The sequence below is a fragment of the Pinus tabuliformis genome, chromosome X (genome assembly GCF_031772625.1).
Source record: "Pinus tabuliformis cultivar Carrire ecotype Pingquan chromosome X, CPIR1, whole genome shotgun sequence".
NCBI classification, from domain to species: domain Eukaryota; kingdom Viridiplantae; phylum Streptophyta; class Pinopsida; order Pinales; family Pinaceae; genus Pinus; species Pinus tabuliformis.
The window spans coordinates 309,746,408-309,761,186 of NC_142308.1; positions in this window are offsets into that span (position 1 = coordinate 309,746,408).

Here is a 14,779-nt window from a genome sequence, read left to right on the forward strand (position 1 = left end):
ATGCATTAGTTATTTAAGAATATAGACAACAAACAAAAGTCAATTGATGTCATTTGTTGTGAAATTTTTTGTTATAAATGATTTTAATGCAAAATAGAAATTTTGTTGTTTTAACTAAACACTTATTGAATCTTAACTTTGTGAATTCAACTATAAAAATATCTCTACTTAAAAAATTCAACAATTTTATTTGTTTTAATATTTTAAAATTTTGTTTTAAAGTGGTCCGCTTGGGGTAGCTCAATTGACAATGGCCATGGAAATGAAGTCTCACCGAACCAGAAGTCTTGGGTTCAAATCTTGTGTTATCCCCCCGATCGGGGTGAGAAGTTGGACATGATGAAGATGTAGTCCTACCGAGCTTACAACAAAAAAGAAAACTTGTTTTAAACTAGAAACCTAAATTCAAAAGTTTAAGAAGATCTCAACTATTATAATGTCATCTCAAATGAAACCATGCAAATCACAAGTTTTAATAATTACGAGAATGCGTAGTTTGCATGTGTCGGCCACGACACCCTGTATGTAGTCGGTATCGCTTACAAAATACTAGTTGGTTACATTCCATCAAGGTGGATTAAAATCTTTATGCATTGGCATGAGGGGAATTTTTATCTTAGATACAATAACTTTTGCTATCAATTATTTGTTGCATAAGAGGCAAGTACTAAGAAGCAACACTGCATATTACACTTGTTAATGAATGTGTTGGTGTCATAGAGTGCCATAAAAGTTATTGAAATATAATTATTATTTTTAATGAATATGTTGATGTCGTTCGCAAATATTTTGGTTTTACTTAAATTATATATATATTTTTAAATATGTTGATTTTATTTTGAAAAATATATATATAGATAGATAGATAGATAGTTTCACTTGCCATGTTTTCAAAGGGTTTGGTGTATTCTTTTTAAAACAACAAAGTTACTACAATGATCCAACTTAGAAATTTCCTTTCACCAAATCTTGTCATAAATAAGTAACAAACATACCCCGAATTAGGGGAAGGAGACACCAAAGAGAATAGAGGGTGGATATATTGTAAAAGGAGAGCAAAGTCTACTTTTTAAGATAATGGGTCAATGTCTCCAATGGAAAGTATAAGGTTTTTGAAAGACAATAACAAAGATACTCATGTAAAATTAATAGTGTGACATCAATTATAAGAAATATGGTTAAATACATCTTATCATGTCATCAAAATAGTGAAACTTATAAGTGATAGGTGCTTCCAAATTCTAACACATTAACACTTACCAACTTTCTTGTCCCTTGAATATACCAATGGATCACATTATCTAATAGTGAAAGGGCTATACTTGGGTGGGCCAAATTTTTCCCTATTACAAGAATTACATTGATGGTCACATGGAGATGAAGATAGATCAGTGCATGAAAACCAATCTTATTCAAACAAAGGATGTTTTTGAGAAGAAATATATGGATGTCCACATGCTAGTAGAGTTTCAAGTGGTCACAGTAGGAATTAGTATCACCCACTTTCTTCGCTCTCAATTACCTTACCAATTTATAATACTACATGGGGAGGAGAAATGCATTGAATTCAAATTAGTGAAATGAAAATGGTCAATTCTAGCATGTTGCAAGTAACATATTGTCATGCCAAAAAATGTCAATTATAAAAGAGAATAAAATTTGTGTAGACTCCATATGCTCAAGTAACATATTATCACACCACCAATGTCAATTCCATGATGCTTATGTAAAATATTGTCAGACCACCAATGTTGACCCTAAAAGAGCATAGTATTTGTGCAAATACCATAACAAACTTCAAAAAACCATAGTCTCATAGATTTCAAAAGGGATTTCCACCCTTTTCTTATAATAGAACCAAAAGTATTAGTGAAAACATAAATCTTAAATGAAGATTTTAAAAACATTATAGAGAAATATCAAAAGCCTTATTTTTTTTTCAGTTGGGTATATTGTGGCTTAATTACTTTTTATTTTGAATTATTTTAACTTTTTTTCAACTAAAGAAATCGCGTTTGGAGAAGTTATCATGCATGCATAGTCCTACCCGGGATTGGACCGCAAGACTTGTGGGGACCAAACCTCGACAGGTAGTTGTTGGACCATAGCCTCGTGACCATAATGATTTTAACTTATATCAAGTCTTATAAAGGAAATTAAGACATTAGCTAAATACAATGTTGTGTTGGTTTGTTTTTCTTTGAACATGCTAATTTAGAGGTAAGAAACATATAAGAAATGACCAAAGTATGCATGTGTCAAATGAAGATTAGACATCATGGGCGAGATCAACAACTAACAATCCTAACCCTATCTAATTCCATGATGCAAATGTCCATCTCATTCCCAATAGTCCCAAGCATTTATAATGGTTTAACATAAAATACATACTATAACATGCATTTGCATTAGCAAGAATGGAAATTTGTATTATAATTATTTTTTATCATTTAATGTTTGTTGGGATTTTGTTTACTAATTAATAGGTTGGGCACTTTTACCCATGTTAGCATGTTTTTATTCAACTTACCTTTAAGGAAACTTAGTAGCTAAAAATAATTTGCTCAAAATCTGAAATAAAGAAAAACAATGTTAAGCTTTAGGTTTACCCTCATGGAAAAATAAATATAAATGTTAGTAAATTAAGTGCCACACTAACAAAATTTCAATTTGATAAAAAATTTAATTGTAACATCAAAGGAGACAAAGGTAGGATTGAGGACTACATTTCAATGAGATGGAAATGAAATGTACCTACTATGTAATATCAAATCCATCATTTTAGTATGCAAATGGGAAGTGTAATTTCCATTTAATATTTGAATAAAAATGACATTTTCTTTTTGAACATTCAAACATCAACTTTTGAGAAAATCAATGCAATAAAATAATTTTTAAAAATGTAATAACGATAATGTAACATACATATCCTAAATCATCTACATTGTTTTTCTTATATTGGCAATAAATATGAGATGCAAAACAAAAAGAAAAAAAGGTGAAAATTTAAAATGATGTAGTCTAAATTATAGATGAAATATACTTTTTCACCACAGTAAGACAATTTCAAGAAAAAATGTGATTTTTTGTTGTTTTTTTTTTCTTTTTTTTTTGTAAGCTTAGTAGATCCTTCCATTTTCATTATATCTAAGTAAGTTACAGCCACACATAACTTGTTAGGTGGCTTCAACTTGCCCAACGGGAAACCAAGTCTGTTGGCCACCTAACCGCATGATAAGCCATCTAGTAGTAAAATATTACAAGTCTTTCTATCCAAGCTATATAAGTTTGTATATCATGACCATGTCCATACTCTATTTGCCTATAAACATATAAAACATCATGTTGTAAAGTAAAATCTATCCACATATGTACTAAACAAAAATAAAACTAGCTAACTTCTTATTCATCTCCCTCAGCAAAAGCAAATTCGACCGGGGCTGAGTCCTTAAAATTGGAACCAGACAACACTGTTTGTGAAAGAAGACAAGGGAGGTGATCCTTAATTCGAAAAAGTCACCCATCCTCTTTTCATAGTTGGAATTGCAGTTTCTGAAAGTCCTACTTATAATTAGGGAAGTCTTGAACCACTGTCACCATGCTCACTGAAATCTGCTCCAAGGCCTTGCCCAGGAGGTTTTTCACAATCCAATACAAATACAAAGTTTGTTTGAACTAGGTCACTCGCCCACGAGTATGCCCAGGATTCAACACCATCGCTCACCATTCCTCCATCTCAATATATTTCGAGCTCGCCTAGCAGTTCAGATCTGCTTCCCACTCCTCAATCAATCTCTTGATTTCTTCATTGGTCCCTTCGCAATATGCATTGGCCGCATCATTAATAATGGTTACAATTGGCTTGCGACCTCTTCTTCAAGCTGAGGAACTAGGTTGTTCCTCCTGCATTGTCACCCAAGGGCTCCTACCACGACCCCTAGCATTCGTTGCCCTTGCCATCACAACCTTGTCATGGTGCTTGGTGCGAAAATGGGTGATGCTAGATACCTGTACTAGTGGTGGCCTGAGCCTAGAAGTGTTGCGCTCCCAGGTAAGCCTACCTCCCCGCGCATCTACCATGGGAGCACAAAACCATAATTTCCATATCATAAAACATTGAATCTCCGCCAATCTTAGCCCATGCATCTAATCGTGGTCCTCCAACCCACACAGGAATTCATTTTCCTTACCCCAAGACCAATTTGCAGAGTAACCAGAGACAAGGTTTAGGATCCCACCATAACTAGCGCCAACAACAATATAATGAATCCCCACCCTAAAGTGGTGTTGACCCTCAATTGTGACCCCACAGAAGCTTCCACGAGGGTCATGGGTGTGAGGCGAAGCAAGCCAAACAACCCAATATTTACAATGCAGAAACCCCCGGTTATGAAGGAGGAAAGGCTTCCCCTCAACCCCATAAAAAAAGTAAAACAGACCCTACAGGTAGAGCTTAAGGTGACCCATCCCCAAGCCCCAGGGTCTTTGAACCAAACCAGATAGTAGCATTCCCCAGGGTTGGCTCTACTATCCCACATCCCATATAACCCCATGCAAGAAAGAAGTATTTCAAAGCAAACTAACACAGATACCAGACCTGTGAGAATAACATAATGTTGCCAGACTATCAACGCTAGAGGCTTCCAACATCTTAATTTACTCGCACCCACAGATAATTTAGTGCCATGCACAACCCAATCACATAACCAGACACTCAGATGCATGGAGGCGGGGGAGAAAAAACCATTAACGTACTAAGTTACCCTTGCCCGAAGATAAATGGTCCATCGCCTTTCCTGGAGCCACATATTTTCTCTGCCCACAGAGTTCCTCATCCACATTTCTATCCCCTGAACACTAAAACGCTCAACAAACCTTGCGGATTTTTTTACACCATACTCATACACTAACTTACTATCTTTGCCACCTTCCGTGGAGGTTTTAACCTTATACATGCAGGAAGCCACCACACCCATCGCCTTGAGCGTGTGGGGGATGGTGGTTGAGTACCTCGAAGTACCTTTCATTAATTCGATTTTGATGGGATTTCCATCCATCTCTCACGTCAATCGAGGGTGATTTTTTGTTGTTTAAAATGCTTAAATAGTTCAATAACTTGAACTCCAGTTTTTAAAAATATCTACATCTTTTTGGTTATAATTAACCGGAAAAAAATGTCGTGAAAAAGGCCATTTCATGCAATTTAACGAATAAACAAAATGTTATTTTTTCGAGAATTTGGCAATATAATTGATGGGAGATTGTGATTTTTGTTTTACAATGCATAAATGGATTCAACACCCTGAAAAACCTCTACCAGAATTTGGTGAATTAACCAAAAAAACCATTTTTTTTATAAGTTAGACCATGTTATTAAACAATATGACAACCATATTAGAGAAGTAAAAATAATTATTCAGTCAATGCGATAACAATTAATTATAGTAACCATGTTTACCTATTAATTTGCACCGTACAACAAAAAATTTAATTTCTTTAATTTCTTTTTATTTTTTATTTTTTTTACATGGTTTCACTTTAGATTTTGGGGTTTCTTGGTGGTGAGGTCAGCGCACCACCACCACCAGGGCCCTAGTCCCCAATGCGTAGCATCAGCACAGTACGCAGCGGGCAACTATTGAGGAGAGGTTCAGTTCAACAATTTATTGCATCCTTTGGCTTTCATTATCAGGAGGACTACACGTTCAACATTGTGGCAGCACTTTGTCTTGTCTCACAGCAGACACAAATAGCTAGACACAAATAACTAGACTCAATGCTTGTATGCAAAACCGAAGCAGTTGATCCTCCTCTCGGAATTTGTGCAAGGTCTTGCAATGATAATCTCCTCATTGGCCTTGAAGCAAACTAAGTAGAGCAGAACCTGAAACATCAAGATGTGTCTTTCAAAACCATTGTGGTAATTCAAAAACATGTCAAGTCTATTATTATTTGCATGAAATAATGTCACTCTTCAAATTTTCCATTGAAAGGACAATAAATTCATAATGAGAGCATTTGACTAAACTTATTTATGTTATAAGTTAGTGTCACTTGTGTCTATGTTTGTGAGGCGTGATATTTATTAAAATAGTAATAAAACATAATAGTTAAAAACAAGCATTTTATGAAATTTAGAGTTATATAACTTCTTAATTCTTGTTTTTGGAACATTATTTAAGAATAACTTTTAAAAAGAGGAATAGCTTGCTTTCACTTTTTTCTAAAATGTTTTGTTATATATATCACATAATCATCTTATCTTATTTAATTTAATTTTATATTGGTTAATTGTTTAAAAAAATAAACATGTCATTGCAAATTTTTATATTTGATTCGCTTTTAAGATATATTTTTGATGTTTTGTCATATATATTTATATATTACGTTTGTTAATTATCTTAGAAAAAAAAATGTAGATTTTGTTTTTATATTTAATTTTTTATTTTCTCTTAAAGATAGACTTTAATTTTATAAAAAAAAATATTTTTAAATAGATGGTGTTTTGTTTAATAACCATGTTTTTTTTTGAAGAAAGTCGGTTACTCGATTTCTATTCCAAAAAAAGAAAAGGAGGGAGACATGCTCCCATTACATCAAGCCAAAATGGGATAAGGCATCCTAGAAGAGAAACAGAGTGCTAACAATCTTTATCTTCCAAGATCTTCCCCTTTTGTTTATGAGATTACTAATTGCATTATCCTTATAAATACTAATTCAACATCAATTTACAATCTACATAACATAAAGAACTAGTAGCGAAAAGAATTAACAATACTGAGATGAATGAGACATTTTCAATTAATTTTTGTTGACTGAGGGTTCCTGATGGGGCTAATGCCAATTCTTGCTACTCTGAATGTTGGAGTTTTCCCCAATCTGATTAATAAGTAAACTCTTCAAATAATTGATCGTTTCCTCCAAATGATTGCATTCGTGTTTTAGCATAGACACTTATTTCCTATGCTCTTCCATTTGTCTCTTTAGAAAGGAGTTCTTAGATTTGGATTTAAATTTGTAGTCTTTGACTGTTTCTATGACTTGCTCAATCATGAATTTGTTTGCTCGACAGACTACACAGTTTTTGTACTTTGGAACATTTGCCAGCGGATTCTGGTCCACATTTCCTGGAGGGAGAGGGCAATTGATCCAGCAAATCAGAGAAGGGGAAATAGGAAACAAGGAGAAAAGACAAAAGCAGCCACTAGATAGTCCCGCGAAGACCCACAGCTATCGAAATGGGAGATCAGGCACTGAAAGAAGAAGCGGCAAGACCTGTGCGAAAGCTGAAGAACTTAGGAGGCGGGGGCCACCAGAGTTGCGTGGTGGCGGGGACAACAGGTGATGCATGGAGGCGGGGGCAACAGGAGTTGTACGGAGGCGGGGGCACTAGAGTTGTGTGAAGGGAAAAAGGATGTAGTCGCCTCAAGAGCTGCACGAAGGTGGGGGCTATTAGAGTAGCGCAGAGGTAATTGGACCAAGAAAAAAACCTCCAAAGCTGCGCGAAGTAAAGAGGCAAGGCAAAATAAGAGCAGATGAACTCAATCCCCAAAGGGGCGCAACAATGAATACTTGAAAAAAGATGACGACTACTGAAACTGAGGGGAAGGAAAGGGAGGGCGAAGATGGCACAGATAAAATAAGATGAACATAGGGGGAGAATATAGAGCTGCACAACTAGCCACCTCAGGGAAGAGAACAAGTGAATTTCACGGTAAGCTTGAGTAATTGTCGAACGCTTGATGGCTGAAGATTGACTATCATGTCTGTGCTTGGGGATTTCCTTGGATTTCCTGATCTTCTGATATCTATTCATTCGAGCTAAAGTGATTGTTTCCCACCTTGATGTTCTCTCTTTGATTGTTATTCTCTGCATATTGTGGTGAGAGTTCCTATGGAATCGATTTTTGAGCAATTGCATCATCAATTCTAGATTCTCCCATAGGACGGTTGATAGCTAGATTCATCTACATGTTGGTGGTACGATTATTTTCTCTAAGAATATGCTTGAAGGTGACTTCACCTAAAAACAAGAAGTTTTTTTCCACCCTTTTTGTTATTTGTCTCAGGGCTTTGTTCTTGGGGATTCTTCTTTCCACCATCAATTGGATTATTATTGAAGAGTCTCCCATTATGACCAGATTCTTCATACTTTGCTGCCTTAAGATTTCCGTTCCCAAGAGGAGTTCATATGATTTTGCCCTTTTGTTGGATAGTTCTCCTGATCCCCATTCATAAGTAATAGGATGTTTCCCTCCTGGATCAAAAAGTATACCTCCCACTCCAACCTTACCTGGATTGGACTTTGAAGCACCATCAAATAGTAAGCAGGGCCTATTTAATTTTTTGGTCCATGTTTTGAACTCCTCTTGTTTAATTCTTATTTTCCAACTCTGCATATTGTTAGGATATTGGTTGATGTGTTTTTTTTGTTGCTTTCTCATCGCGAATTCAACCCAGCCTCTTTCCTCATGCTGCAGATGTTTGAAATCTATTGCTTTAACTCCTTTAGAGTTAACGAACTCAGATGACATGCTCCAAGTTTTGGCCAGGACTGTTCTGGTATTTGGAGTGCAATCTTTAAAGATCATATGATTTTTTGCTATCCAAATTTCCCAACACATAAATGAGGGCAAACTCCACCAATATATTGTTGTGGTTTCTTTGTTTTTGAAGGAATATGGATATCTTTTTCCCCATGTTGATAGAAGTTCATGAAAAGATAGCAATTGTTGAATGCTTACCTCCAAGGGACTAACAAGCCCTTTCCAGCAGTCCTTGGCAAAGGGGCATTTCGCAAAAAGAAGTTGAATATTTTCTTCACTTCCTTGACACATAGCACAACGCGATGGGCCTTCATATCCTTTCTTTTTGAGATTATCGGCGGTCAATATTTTTCCTTTGAGCAGCATCCACATGAAAACTTTGATTTTTGGCAGTGTTTCGATTTTCCATGCCTCCCTCGAGTAGTCCTAGTCTCGATTTCCATGCTGTTGTAAAGTAGCATAACCGGATTTGACTGAAAAAGCTCCTCCATTAGGATCCCATCAAAGGGAATATTTTGAATCTATACTTAATGGAGCATCCCCCTTAAGATGTGAGATTAGGGACTTCCACTGAGGGACAAGGCTGTGAGGGAGGTTGGGAATCCTCCAGTCTCCCCATTCTCCATCTCTCCAAAGAGATATATCATCTAGAGTAGTGATTCCTTTTGTTTTCATCCATCATCTCAGATCCTGAATATTTTCTTGGTAGGCTATGGGTTGATTTCCCATTATTTCGTCCTTCCATATTTTTATGGATTTGTCATTTCCAGGGATCTTAGAAGAGTTTTCTTTGATGAGGGAAACTATTTTTTTAATTAGATTCTAGACCTGGGGCAGGGCCTGATTGGATAACCTTTTATCAATAAGAGGATTCTATTGTGGTTCATGTATTTTGCTTCCAAGATTTGCTTCCACTAGCTGCTCTCTCATGTTATAAATCTCCATGTTATTTTTTCTCCTCGAGCCAAGTTCATTATTCCTGGTAGTCTTATTGCCAACCCACCTTTCTCATATGGTTGAGTTACTTCATCCCATTTCACAAGGTTGTTCTTATTTTTCTCCACTTTACCTCATTGCCATAGGAACCCCCTGATTACTAGCTCAATTTGTTTGTGTATACTTGTCGGGGCTAGTATTGTAGCATACTGAAAGATTGGGAGAGATGTGAGTAGGGCCTTTATGAGAACCACCCTTCCTACCATATTGAGCCAGATCATGCCCCAATTCTGCACTTTTTGTTTCATTTTCTCAATGTACTTATTCCATCTGTTAGTCTTCAAATTTTGTTTTGAGATTGGGATTCCAAGATATTGGAAGTGGCTCCACTTATCTTGAACTCAGATTTCCAAAATTTCTGATATTTTTTGAAGAGTGCGAGATGGAGTGTGTCATCCAAATATTCTGCATTTTTTATTATTTAGAAGCCCTCCAGAGGCTTCCAAAATTTTTTTTAGAACCTTATTTATTCTTCTTGCCATTATGCAGGAGGCCCCTCCCATAATCAAAGTGTCATCTGCAAATAGGGAGTGGTTTATGCTTTTTACTTCAGGAGAGATTAAGAATATTGTGATAGTCCTATCTTGTCTTCATTTCTCAATACTTCTACTCAGTGAGTCTGCCGTTATAATATATAAGAAAGGAGAGAGAGGATAGCCTTGGCGAAGCCCCCTTGAACTCTGAAAATATTCACTTGGTCTTACATTGACCAATGGTGCAATCCAAGGACTCACAATACATGCTTTTATTATATCTATTGCCTTTTTTTAGAAACCAAATCTCTGTAGGACAGCCGTGAGAAAACCCAGGTTGACCCTATCAAATGCATTAGCTATGTCAAGCTTGAAAACCATTCCTTTTTCTTTTTTCATTAGGCTAGAGTGCAAAGCTTCCTACACTATTAGAATGTTGTCCACAATTTGTCTTTTTAGGACAAATCCTCCTTGGTTTTCTGATATTATTTCTAGAAGCAATACTTTTATTCTGTTTTCCAGGATTTTTGTTATGATTTTGTAGGAGGAGTTACATAGAGAAATGAGCCTGAATCTACTAAAGGAGTTAGCATTTGACTCTTTTGGAACAAGGGCAAGGAAGGAAGAGTTTGTGAATCCTCCAACCTTGAACTTCCCGAAAACATTTATGATCATTCTTATCAAATCTGTTTTAATAATGATCCATTTGTTTTTATAGAAGGAAATAGGGAACCCATCGATGCTAGGAGCCTTATCTGGATGCAGATCCCAAACAATATTTGCAACTTCCTTTTCTTCAATTATTCTTGTGAGCTCATTGTTTTCTGCTTCACTAACTTTCCTGCGTATATGCTGCATATATTTTTCATACTCGTTATTTGATGTTGGAGATGATAATATGCTTTTATAGTACCTGTAAGCCTCCTTCTTTATTTCCTCTTGACCTTTGACTTCTTTTCCTTCATTATCTCTTACGAAGTCTATTTGATTTTGATTTCTTCTGATCCCGATCGCATTATGGATGAAAGTTGTGTTCTTGTCTCCTGCTTTGAGCCATAGGCTTCGCGATTTTAGCTGCCGTTCTTTTATTCCTTTCTGTTTTGTCTATACATCTCCAAATATGCTTTTTTTTCCTGCCATATGCTCTTCTGTGACTCCTCTTGCTGCTATTTTTCCACTTGGATTCTTTCAATTTTTTCTTCCATTTCTATCCTTTTTTGTGTGTTTCTAGTTGGTTAATCCTTGCCCAATCTTTCATCTCTCTCCTCAGGGCTTTTAGTTTAGTTTCCCAAACATAGCTAGGAGAGCCAATAATTGGTGTTTTCCATAGTTCAACAAAGATTTTTTTCCAAGTGGAGCTGAATCTGAAAGGAACTGGGCCAAGATTTTCTAACTTCCCAAGGTCGAGCCATCAGTTTGTGATCTGATGCTATATTGTGGATGATTTTGGATTTTATCTCGCTAAAAACTTTGGCAATTTTGTCTCGTATTAGAAATCTATCCAACCTTTCCTTTATGTTATTTTTCCCAATTCTTTTGTTGCTCCATGTGTACTTTCCATTGCTACGAGGCATGTCCATTAATTTGCATGCTTCAATAATAGGTTCTAACATTTCCCTATGAGGATTAGCATTATATTTTCCCCCGAATTTCTCCTCTGTGCTCGATACCAGATTGAGATCTCCTCCTACGATTATGCCTCTGTTTTGGTCTTGCATAAGATAATCTTTTAGGGTGGACCAACAGACTTCCTTATCCCTTATCAATGTGGAGTTGCCAAAGGATGGCCTTCCTCCAATGGAGTTGCCAGACAGATGATTACAACCAAAATCTATGTTCAAACCTTGTCTGTCATCAAAGCTTGAAGTTGTGTCGTCTCCCACTGAAGCTGAGCTTCGATTCTCCTCTCCCGGCAACGGCGCCATTTAATGTTATCACCCCAAGAAACTCAACTAGGTTGCATATCGGTGATGCTCGGGAACATTACAAGTTCAACAAAATAGTTGGATAAATGGTGGAGGAATGAAACAAATGCTGCATATTCAAGCCAGATAACCACTTCTACTATGATTGACCCCAGACATGGGTGAAACTACAAGGCTTTTAACCACCAATTACTCACAGTTTGAGGATAAGGTGATAATGGAGAAAAATGACCACACCAGCAGATGCACAGGACCCTGTGATGGCTGGCTGCAACCAGTTAGGAGGTCTGTAAATCTATTATCTAATACCCAGACATGATGACAGCTCTCTGGTATTGAAACAATAGAAACCTGCATGCACATTCAATGATACATCTAAATCCTAACACAGAGGTGGGATGACAGCCCCTCTAATGCTAAACATTAACAGAACATGAATCAATGCAAACCGGCACAGCCTGGAACAAGAAAGAGAAGTGGAAAGTGAGCAATTAACAGCAAAAGAAGCTTGTATTAGCTAGAAATGAAGACCAGACGCTGCAGGTTACAAGGTAGTTACTGTCTCCAGAAGTTGAACCTTACAGCAAGGTAACTTTCATCTAACACTCATCCCCCAGTTACCTCTCTATTCTGGGTATATATGGTGTTATATTACAAAATATCCCTGCTAAACATGCGTGGAGGAGCCAATAAATGGTTACCAACCACATTTACATTTAGAAATGGGCCTTTGATACAAATCTAGCTGTGTTATAAATGGATTTGACCCCTCTGGTGCTCTGTGGTCCTCCTTGGGTAGGTGGAGTGAAATATGGGTGAAACCATGACTGATAAATGCTGATCTGTTTGAGGCACGTCCTCTTTCCTACTCGGCCATACTGCTAATTGAAGGCAGCTACCTGCTGCGCTGTACTGCTGCATGCTTGCTTTAACCAGCTCCGCGCCACTGAGAAATACCGCCCACATTGCCATTTTAAAATATCAAAGGTCCACACATATATATCTTTTTATCGGGTCCGCCTTTCGGGTCGCAATGCATATCTTAACCGGCCAATCCTCTATCTCTTTATATTTTAAAATATACGCAAAACTGCTGCAAAATCATGAAAAATGGCTTTGGCGGACTTCAAATTTTAAATAATTTCGCTCAGGAAACCCATCGGGTCCGGGCTTCATCGCATTAGCATTCATATATGTAAATGGTATGCACCATTGATTTCCCCGATTGTGATATGCCGATCGCGATCCAGGCCGATACCGCTGATTCCTCTCTTTTCTTCATATTTGAAAATACATGAAAATATTGGAAAAAACATAAAAAATGCCTCCGCCGGAGCTGAGAAATATATATTTTACTTCCCGGAACCTTTCGGGTCCGGGCTTCATCGCTATCGGCGGTCGCCAAGGTTTCCTTTGTATTTCCTTATAATTCGTTATATAACAAAAATGCGCCCAAAACTATTGAAAACGGCCTAAGCGCGGACCTGAAAATTTATCAGAAATCATTCATAATGCTATCGGGTCCGACCCATCGGGTCGGATGCATGACTTATTTAAAAGCCCCGCCCCTTTTAAAAGCGCCGATGCGATACACTGACGCGATATCAGCGATTGCATAATATAAAGGCCCAGACCTCTTGTAAGTCCTCCATTGCGACTCGCCGATGCGATATCGGCGATCGCTCATCGGCGAGGTCTCCTGTGTCGCTGCCACTGCCCGCCTGCTCCGACTGCGATATGCCGACGCGATCTGGACCGTTGATTGGCCAGATCGAACGGCTGTCGCGAATTGAGCTGTTATGCCTGCAATTTGAGATTTTTCATGATTTTAGAGTGTTTGTGCCTCCCGATAGTGTATTTACGCCTTCCTAAGGGCTTTTCTTTTGCAACCATTTCGATCGGTGGAATGCTTTTAATCAAAATTTGAAGATTTCAACAGCAACAATGGATCCTTTGGCATGATTTTAAGTGTGTTTGCAGACTTTGAAAGTGTTTTGAATCTAGCTTTAATCCTTTTGTATAGCAGAGCTAACACTGGCTCCTTCTGGGGATGAGATCCTCCCTGTGAGGTCTGAAGAACCTGCAGACCAATGCCTTCATACACAAACAACTATAAAAACACTTGCCTAGTGTCCATTGGGCATGGAGTCAACTAAGCATTCAACAGAAAACTGTAAAAGAACAAACATTAAAGCCTGAAAAAATAAACTTCAAAAATTTCCCAATTGCTGGGCCACCAAGATTGCTACCTGTCAGCCAGTTGATCATATATCAGCAAAACTAGATTTATTTGATCCTCCACCTTGAACATATTAGGACATTTGAGCTTGACAGGCAGATATGGATGAACCTTCACTTCCCCTCTGTGTATTTTCCTCCTTGAATGTTCTTCATGGGAGCATTTGCACATCTGCTCGATAACCATGAATACTCTGTATTCGTCTGTGTCTATTGTAGTCTGCACAACTAATATGAAAGATGCACCATTGTATTCTTGTGTAGGGGACACAGAGACATTTTCTGCTCTCAAACCTTTGTTTGAACAATCCTCATCCACGGAGAGATTCCAAGACTGTACATCCTCTTCCTTTTTCGTTTGATAAGCTGCCTTTTCAATCTGTATGGAGGCCATCTGAGCAGGTTCCAGAAGATCAAAACTGAGGTGATCAGTCTCAGCCTTGAGAAAAGAGCTATTTCTTGCCTCAGTGTTCAAGGGGCAACTTTGAGGGATTGTCACTTGAGCAGACAGAGGAACAAAAGACGATGGGGAGCTTTCCTCTCCCTTCTTGATTACTGGACTGGGGAACAAAGCAGGCTGTAAAATTAGCAGATCTGCATA